The following is a 10,000-nucleotide window of genomic DNA, read 5'->3' on the forward strand; positions in this document are numbered from 1 at the left end:
TGTAAACTTTATATATATATATATATATATATATATATATATATATATATATATATATATATAATTACAGACCTTATTGAGCTTCATAAATTAAAGATTGGTATAAATAAAAAGTGAAATATAATTGAAAAAAAAGCAACATATATATATATATATATATATATATATATATATATATATAATATAAGATAAAAATTATAACACAGAAATTAATTTCTGTGTTATAATTTTTATCTTATTGCTCTGTTTACCACATTGAGCTCTCATACCCGGATTTCCTCTGGATTTATTCCATTATAACACTATATATATATATATATATATATATATATATATATATATATATATATATATATATATATATATATATATATATATATATATATATATATATATGCGCGCGCGTGGTGACTGGTGAGTTGAACGGCCTGTAGTTGAATAATGAACCCGGTAGCACAGTGGTTCAACTCTGTCGTATGACATAAGTCTAGCCTCAATAAATAGCGGCGCTCATTGGCTATACACGGTTATTATGCGACCAGAGAGAATTCTTGGTCACTATTGCATCTACTGTCTTACGTGCCACCCCTTTCTCTATCCCTCTCTCTCTCTCTCTCTCTCTCTCTCTCTTGAAGACAACACGACTGAGCTGCCCCTCCTCCTCCTCTTTTCCACCCTTTTAGTCCACGTTTTTCGCGTTCTTTGCCGAAGAAGCACCAGCATCGAATTTTCTAGCAGCCAGATGCTGCAATGCAGTCTCTATCGTGAGTAATACTCGCGCTATCGTACGTTGAGCCGTTGATCCACCGTTTTATCATCAAACCGGCTGACCAGTTTGCCATCCCTTGCTTCTACACCCAACCAACCACACATCCACCACCGGCCAGCGTTTTTAACTTCGCTTTTATATTCATCCCAGTCATCCCAAGGCTTATCTCCGCCCCGCTACGTAGTTGCTTGTATTCTATCACGAAAAAGCTTTTTATTGCGACTTCGCGAAGGCTTTAATCTTCTGTTTTTTGTTTTTTTTTTGTTTGTTTTAAGCCGGTCGTTTTTTTTCTCCATTTCGTTGTTGTCTTATACATACGGCGAGCTCTCAGCTACGATGACGTTTTAGTCATTAATATATAATATATCTATATATCTATATATATATATATATATAAGGAAAGACGTTGACGATATAACCGGTAGCTATCCCCCCCTTCCATCATCCTTGCTTAAAAAAAAGAAAAGAAAAACATATACCCTTATGATCTTATCTACCACCGCGACGATGGTGATGACGACATCAAATACAAAGCCGAAAGAAGACCTACATTGCAGTCGCAGTTTCATCATCGACCGGCTACCATGTCTCCGATTCCGGCTTTAGTCCGACAGCCCAGTCCGAGCGATGTTCTGGAACTTTCTTGACCACGAGCCCGTCACCGTCATGTGAGGTGGAAGAAGAAGAAAAAAAAAAAAGGATAACGATGGTTCTTCTGCCATTCAGGGTAATTGTCCATCCCCCCCCTTTTTTTTTTGTCTGTTCTTCCCTTTTTTTAAATTATTTTATTTCGTTCTTATACATCCATTTTTTGGTATTATTATACAAACACCGTGACAGCGAATTAGTAAAATCTTTTACGTAGTATTCTGTTACGTTTCGGTGTGCTGAACACGAATCTGAAAACTGGGTTAGGGTACATTTTTTTCTACTAATTCGCTGTCACGGTATTTGTATAAATTTACCCATTTTTTGGTCTCCGGTTGTCGGGGCTGGTGATAAGTTGTTGCTGACCGCCAACCGAGATACAAATAGCCATTGAATGACCATCGTGCATGTAAGTATACCGTTCTTCGTCCGTCGACATGGCACGTGCTCCTTGTCTGGCGGAGAAAATGGTTAGATATTTGTTTAAACGTTTTGTAAAAAGAAAAAAGAAGAAAATAAAAAAGGATTTTAAGCATCCTTTTGACCGTATTACGCTTATAGTAGTGATGAGAAACGATTCCGATACTTTCCTCGATGCCGATACAATTATCGATTCTGTACTAAATTCCAAGTTCCGATACAATTATCGATTTCGATACCGATTCTTTATAAATCGCTAAATGTTGAACTATAGAGTTATTTCCCCCCCCCCCCGATTATTGTCAAACACACGTTTCGTAAATATCCAGATATTTTCGCAAACGTAAAAAAATGCACTTGCGACGGAGGGGGGGGGCGGTGCAGAATGATCTAGAGATTTTAGTTAAAAAAAAAAATGGAAAATCAATAAATATTTATTTTATCATTACTACGAGCAATCGAAGATTTTGCTTTAAACAAAATACCCCCCCCCCCAAAAAAAAGACAAAGATAATTAAAAGAATCGTTTTTGACATCGGAAAATAGGCACAAAATTTTCCGATTTTACCGATTCCAATACTCCCAAAAGTTCCAATTTTATCATTTTACCGATTCCGGATTCTGATCAATCGTCCCAACGCGAACACACACACACACACACACACACACACACACACACACACACACACACACACACACACACATATATATATAGTAAAAATTAAGTTTACAAGCCAAAAGCTTCTGTAAACTTAACGTGAATATAAATATTAATATTTATATAGTAACCCCAACCAAATAAAAAAGCTCAATACCACCAAAATAGGGAATAGTGCTTATCTATATATATATATATATATATATATATATATTAGGTATATTTGATAAAAGAAAACTAATAGAAAAAAAACAGGGGGAAAAATATATAATTTTTGGTACTAGTGCAGTTTAACAGCCACAAGAAAATGGGTTTCATTTCAGGAGAGTTCAGTCCACGCAATGTTAGAGTTAACAAAACGCACCTCTCCATGTTAAGAATGGCTTTCTGAATTTGCTTGTCAATGTTAAAGATCAGAAGTGGTATAATTTTTTTAAGTGCACATACAAGTTTCTATAGTATCTCAATAGCGATTAGAGCTTAAAATATAATCCAAAAAAATTATTCATTTTTTTTTTTTAATTATGATAAACAGTTCTATATTTTCTTTGTTCCCTGAGAGCACCTGCAAACGAATGTAGTAACAATGTCTATCATATCAAGTATTAAAATTGCCTTGGACAAAACATTCTGTCCTTTTGTATAACTTGTTGCGTGTTAACCTTTTTTTTTTTTTTTTTTTTGCCAATAAATGTGATTTGTGTGTGTGTGGCGAAAAAAAATGTCTGTAAACGTATTAGAGGTTGTTACCAAAAGTATTTTATTTGCTCAGTATGCTAAATTTATTGAGCTTAATAGCTGGAGCATGACGTCTGATATATATATATATATATATATATATATATATAATGAGTATATATAATTTGATATTAGACTGAACACAAATTTTCAAAACACACACACACACACACTCACTCTCTCTTTCAATCTCTTTCTCTCTCTATGTATATATGTATATACATATATGTGTGTGTGTATATACATGTGTACTTATATACGTGCGTGTATGTGTATACATATGTAGATATGTGTGTTTATATATATGCATATATATGTGTGCATATACATACATATGCGTGTATACATATGTATGTGTATGCATTTGCATATGTATATATACATGTATATGTATGAGTATGGATATACATATGTATATGTGTGTATTTATGTATGTATATACGTGTGTATGTATTAGGTTGGTGCCAACATAATGTCGTTTTTTGACGTACGTACATGTATGGCATTATTCCTGCACTAACCTATTATACATATGTATGTTTGCGTGCATATACGTGTGTTTATGTATGTATATACAGGTGTGTGTATTTATATACATATGTTTGCATGTATTTAGATATGTATGTGCGTGTGTGCGTAGCTATACACGTATGTCTGTGTGTGTGCGTATCTATTACATGTGTATGCGTGTATCCATATATATCTGTATGTATGTACATATGTGTACATTAGTATATATGTGAATGTGCGTGTAAATATTAAGATATATTAGTATACGTACATATACATATATATATATATACACACACACACACACACATATATATATACTCCTATATATTTTTTTGTGTATTGATATTATAATTAAGCCCCCTTTTTATTTGCTTAAAAAGAAAATACAACTTTGTTATACATGGTTCGTGTAATTGCATTCATCTGCAACAGATCTAACTAATTTGCATGTTCTTTTAAACGTTCATTTTAATTAATTCCCTATTAGTTTTTTTTTTTCTCATGGGATGATCATCTTTAGTTAAAACTATTACGTGTAATTATATTCATGCAGATATTCTAAATGATTTATACTTGCGTAATATTTGCGTAAAAAGCTTATAGTAAGCAGAAACTCTTTATATATATTTATGTATGCGTATATATTTTTGTTTAAAAAAATTTGCCTGCCAAACTTCTTTATCAGTTTTTGGTCTACAGACATGAAACTTGATATATAGGGTATACGAACTCATGCGAAACTTTTAATTTGGGTTTTAGCCGGGGAAATCGGTGCAAAAATGTGAAACTTTTTTAAAATGGAATTTGCCAGGCGAAGGTGAAACGACGGCGTTACGAATATGCATGCATAACGTAATAACTAGTAGTGCATGTATTAATTTTTAGCCTTGTAGCAAACATGTTGTCATAGCTCAGGCATTAACGTCAAAGGAAAAAGTAAATCGTAAGCTAAACGTTTTGGTTTAGATTCTCAGTGGTGGCGCACGAGTCATTTTTTTTTTTTTTTTTTAAACTTTTACTATATCTATATATTGGGTTTAATATATAATAAATACGAAATCTGCATTAATCAAATTATCATATTAAGGAATATTTTACGACGGGGCAATGCCAGAAGGTCTGCTAGCAATATATATATATATATATATATATATATATGACTACTTCATTTAATCACATAAATTAATATATGGAAGTATAAATTTATGCGTAAACTTTAAGTATTTACTTCAGCAGTGCTCAATACGTAGGTAGAGCTAGATAGTAAGTTATGAAATATATATGGCAATTAAGCTACACAGAATATCCTGTGTAGCTTGATTGCCATATATATTTTATAACATATATATATATATATATATGCACATATATTTATATGTTCAGTATAACATCTTTTTTATCTAGGAGCAAAGTGTAGTATCTGTTCTGATACTTAACTATCCTGAATCACTGAAGGGCAAGCTTTTTTGTAGACTGGGGCATTTTTTTTTGGAGGGGGGGGGGTGAATTCTATCCTCATTTAAAACTGACCTTGTGCCTAACTATGCATTCATATGGAGGCAAGTAAATAGGAACGACAGCTAACGACTGTCTACTTCGGGGTTGGGGTGTATGTCACCAGCTGTAATGTTTGAACATGTGGGCGGAATCAGTAAATCGTTTGAATCCTACTTTCACTTTCACTTGTATTGCCTAATGGTCATATGATCACGTGGACGTAATGTACAACTCGGATTAAGTTCATTAAGAAAAGAAAAGAAAGGAAATGAAAACTTAATAAGAAAATAATTCCCCTCGGTTAAAACAGCAACTGTACGAGGGGGGGGGGTGAGGAGGAGGGTCAGGAAGAGGAGGAGGAGGAGGAGGAGGAGGAGGGATGAAGGGAGGTCGATAATCTCACTCCAACCAAGTATTTGAAATGCGTAATATTCGACCATCTTTTCATCGCAACACGTTTTACTATACCAAATAAACAACTTTCAGTTCGTCTGATAAGCCCCCCCCTTTTTTTTGTATCGAGATCGAGTTTTAGTTTAACGAACGAATAATATATATTAATATAAACAAATTTACATAGTCGCAACACTGGACATTCTAATGTTTCGGACAAATGGTCGGTTAAAACCAGAAGTCCTCGTCAGGCGACTTAATAAATGGTTGCTTTCCACAGTAGTCCACAAATATATATATATATATATATATATATATATATATATATATATATATATATATATATATATATATATATATATATATATATATATTATGTCTATTAATTCTGTTTTTTTTATTGCTTGTTTATTTTTTTTAATCCTTTCCAACTTCTGAATAACGGTCTTCACTTCTTGCAGGAACTGGCTGATGTAATCGCCATATTTGTCGTAAGTCCGAGTACTTTCCAATCTTTCCGGATTCATCATCAGGGATAAATTAATTTCATTGGTTTTGAACAATTTATATAATTGTTTTTTTTTTGTTCTTTCTGATAACGTGTATATTTATTTCATTGGTTAATTATTTTAATAACTTTACAAATATTTCAGGGTGTTATTACTATTGATAAAGTTTATTTTATTGGTGGTATTTTTTTTTTTTTTTAGTTTTTATTAGTAATGCTTCTACTATTTCCAGTTTATTATTAGTCTGTTCAAGTATAGATGTGTTATCAACTAAAATCTTCCTAAATTGGGACAACGGACAGTAATGTTGATTAGTCAAGTGGTTAAATATATATAACTGTTTTAGGATGCATCGTTAATCTTGACAATGTCGTGGAATTAAGACAAAAAACTCTTTTATTTAATGAAATTTGCTTAAAAGAACAAATGCTACCTATATATATATATATATATATATATATATATATATATATATATATATATATATATAAAGCTGAATGTCTCTGTGTGTATATATACACACACGCACATATATATATATATATGCACACGCACACATATATATATATATATATATATACATATATGATGATTGCAATGTCTTGTCAGACGAGTGCCACTCTCTCAGACATTTAAAATCCATGAGCCCAAATGCCTGAGGGAGTATCTATACAAAGATGATGTTACAGAGTCTTAGCTTTGTACGACAGCTAAGTCTCTCCCTCGGTTCAAAATGTTGAGATCCAGCAACAAGCAAGAGCAAGAAAGCCAGCAACAAATTAAACTGCAGACCAGCTTAATGCGGGTACTGGTCTCTCGCTTTATAGTTTTTTAAATCAGAGATTTGCTTCTCCTAGAAAGGTTACCTTCACCACGGCTTACGGGAGCCCTCTCCACCCCAATACACATATACACACACACAAATATACACGGTGCTAGTTGGCCGTTGACCCAGAAAAAGAGTTCATTCGCCCTTTGGAAGGTCTTGTTTTTAATCCTCCAGGGAGACTAGCCGCCCTCCTCACCAAACAAGTCTGGTGGGGGAACCAGTTTAGTCGCTGGTGACCCGACCATGAGGCAGGTAGTACTGGGTTACATGGTACCAGTAGCATATGACATGATCTGACATATATATACACACGCACATATATATATATATATATATATATATATACACACACATATATATATACACACATATATATATACACACATATATATATACACACATATATATACATACACATATATATATATATATATATATATATACACATATATATATATATATATATATATACACACACATATATATATACACACATATATATACATACACATATATATATATATATATATATATACACACACATATATATATACATACACATATATATATACACACACGCACATATATATACACACATATATATATACATACACACACACACACACACACACATATATATTACACACACTAAGGTATATACCCATGCATACAGACACATACACACACACACACACATATATTACACACACTAAGGTATATACCCATGCATACAGACACACACACACACACACACACACACACACACACACACACACACATATATATATATGTTTGTGCGTATGTTGGTGTTTATCTGTAAAAAATAAAAAAAATATATTTTTATCGCCCTCTCTTAAATATCGAACCTCTATGAGAATTTATAAACAATCCAATCTTTGGCCGCGCCCGTTGAATACTATATGACTTATCTTGCTGTAGACGTTAGCTAATGTGACATTATATAGAATTTAAATTCTCTTTCTTTCCCATGTTAACTAATGGTGGCCTGGAGGTTTAATACCGAACTGCAGAATTAAAGCTGGTTTGCAACTGGATTCAAATCATTCGACCGCCAGTAATTATTATTTCTTACACTACAAATTGCGTCAGCAAGAAACACTAGTGTCGTTAAGTTAATGAAAAATAATATTTAAAAAAAAAAATTATATATTTATGTTGGGACGATTAATCGGAATCGGGAATCGAAAAAATTAGAACTTTTTGAAGCATCGTATCAGAAAAATTTGTACCTATTTTCCAATACAAAAAACGATTCTTTTGTTTTTATTGGTCCCACGGCAAAAGACGGGTGGACCTGTAAATTCACCCTTGTCTGTTCGTCACGCATGCAGAGAGTGATCCGTGCTGAAATAATAACGTTATTATTTAAAAAGCCATTCTTAACATGGGGAGGGTGTTTTGTACCTATTCTGTACTTTAACCTTACAATTGAATAAAAAAAACACATAAAACTTTAATTAAACGTGGAAATACGATTTAAAAAATAGCGCGGATCACTCTCTACATTAGCACCGTCTGTCCGCACTTTTCTCAATAACTAGGCCTTGGAAGTTTTTGAAATTTTGCACAAACATTAAACATGATATGAGTAAAAAAAAGTAACAAAACGGATTTTCCGGGAAAACTCCAGTTCCCCCCCCCCCCGGCTCCTTTCGAATTAAAATGCCTTAGATTGACACTTTTGTGCTTATTAAAAAAAATGGATGCCTTGGATTTTTATAAAACTTTCTGAAAAGTTGTAACTGATTTCTATATAATTTTGTTTGTCTATACTTCGCGATAACTCTTGGGCGTGCCCCAGGGTCTCTTTTAGGGCTCCTAAAAACATTCCATATTTAGGACTATTTTGACATATTTCTCCAAATTTTTCTGTGTATGTTTGAGTTCAGCACCATGCAAAACTGCTAAATAGCAGTTTTGCATGGTGCTGAACTCAAAATTAAATATGTTAAGGCCTTGGGGACTTTTGGGGCTAAATAGGGTGGGGGGGCTGAACTTAGTCATTTTTTTTTTTTTTGCTGTGCACTCACGGGGGACCATGCATGCCTAACTTGTTTTTATTTTTTTTAACTTTCTAGTTTGTTACGTTTTTTATATTATATTTCTCTTTGTCTATCTGTACATTCCATTTTTTATCAGAAATTACTGGAACGATCTGGCTGCAATTTTGCATGAACCTTTATAAGGTGTAACGGACTAATTATTATGATATCCACCCTCCTTGACCCCTCACAACTATTTGATACCTTCTGTGTTTATAAATTTTTTATTGTTACTTTTATCATTATTATTATTATTATTATTATTATTTATTATTATTATTATTATTATTATTTATTATTATTTATTTAATTTTATTTATAAATGATAGGATCCTTTGCAGTTTCAGTTCTTTCGGATTTATTTCTGTTGTATTTTCCGTGTGACTGGTTAGTGTTCATAGTTTATGTAGGTTGGTTACTTCATTCGAGAATTTTCCTCGACATTTCAGCTGTTTTTATCATTTGTCATTTGTTGTACAATCTCAGTCTTCCCTTTGATTCCAATTTCTCCTATTCTTCTCCCCCCCCCCCTGTGTTTTGTTCCTAGTGCTCCTACAATTACTGGTATTATACAGACTTTCTTCATGTTTCATATTCCTTTCAGTTCTCTAGCAAGTTCTATATATTTGCTTCGTTTTCTGTCTCATTGATCTTTACCCTATGGTGTGCTGGGATGGCAAAATTTACAATTTGGCAGTTTTTTTAAATTATTAAGAAGTCCGTTCTTCTAGTTGGGATGGGTTTATCTGTTTGTATCCCCTTGTCTCAGAGGATTTTGTGGTTTTCGTTTTCATTACTTTCTGTGGTTTATATCTGTAGAGTTTATTTGCATGTTCTAAATACAGTCGTTTGCATAGTTCCCAGTGTCTTGCTTTTCCCCAAGCAATCATGTTTGTCTTTGCCTTCTTTCTTTATCGTCTGTTCTTGTATTCTTATATCTATATATTGATAGGATATTGCGTG

At 32.9% G+C, this 10,000-nt stretch overlaps 1 protein-coding gene across 6 annotated transcripts in view; it reads left to right on the forward strand.

The window, feature by feature from the left end:
- Positions 1 to 10,000, forward strand: part of LOC145267032 (uncharacterized) — a 432,374-nt gene that overhangs the window by 240,230 nt on the left and 182,144 nt on the right. The window contains exon 1 of one of the 6 annotated variants that reach the window (XM_080122970.1): positions 1,323 to 1,496. The exons of the other annotated variants lie outside the window; for them this stretch is intronic. The gene's annotated coding sequence lies outside the window, so the exon portion shown is untranslated. Of the gene's footprint in view, positions 1 to 1,322; positions 1,497 to 10,000 lie in introns of those variants that run through there. 6 annotated transcript variants of the gene reach the window in all.

Source organism: Euprymna scolopes, chromosome 42 (assembly GCF_053919585.1).
Source record: "Euprymna scolopes isolate OS-2025 chromosome 42, ASM5391958v1, whole genome shotgun sequence".
NCBI lineage: Eukaryota > Metazoa > Mollusca > Cephalopoda > Sepiida > Sepiolidae > Euprymna > Euprymna scolopes.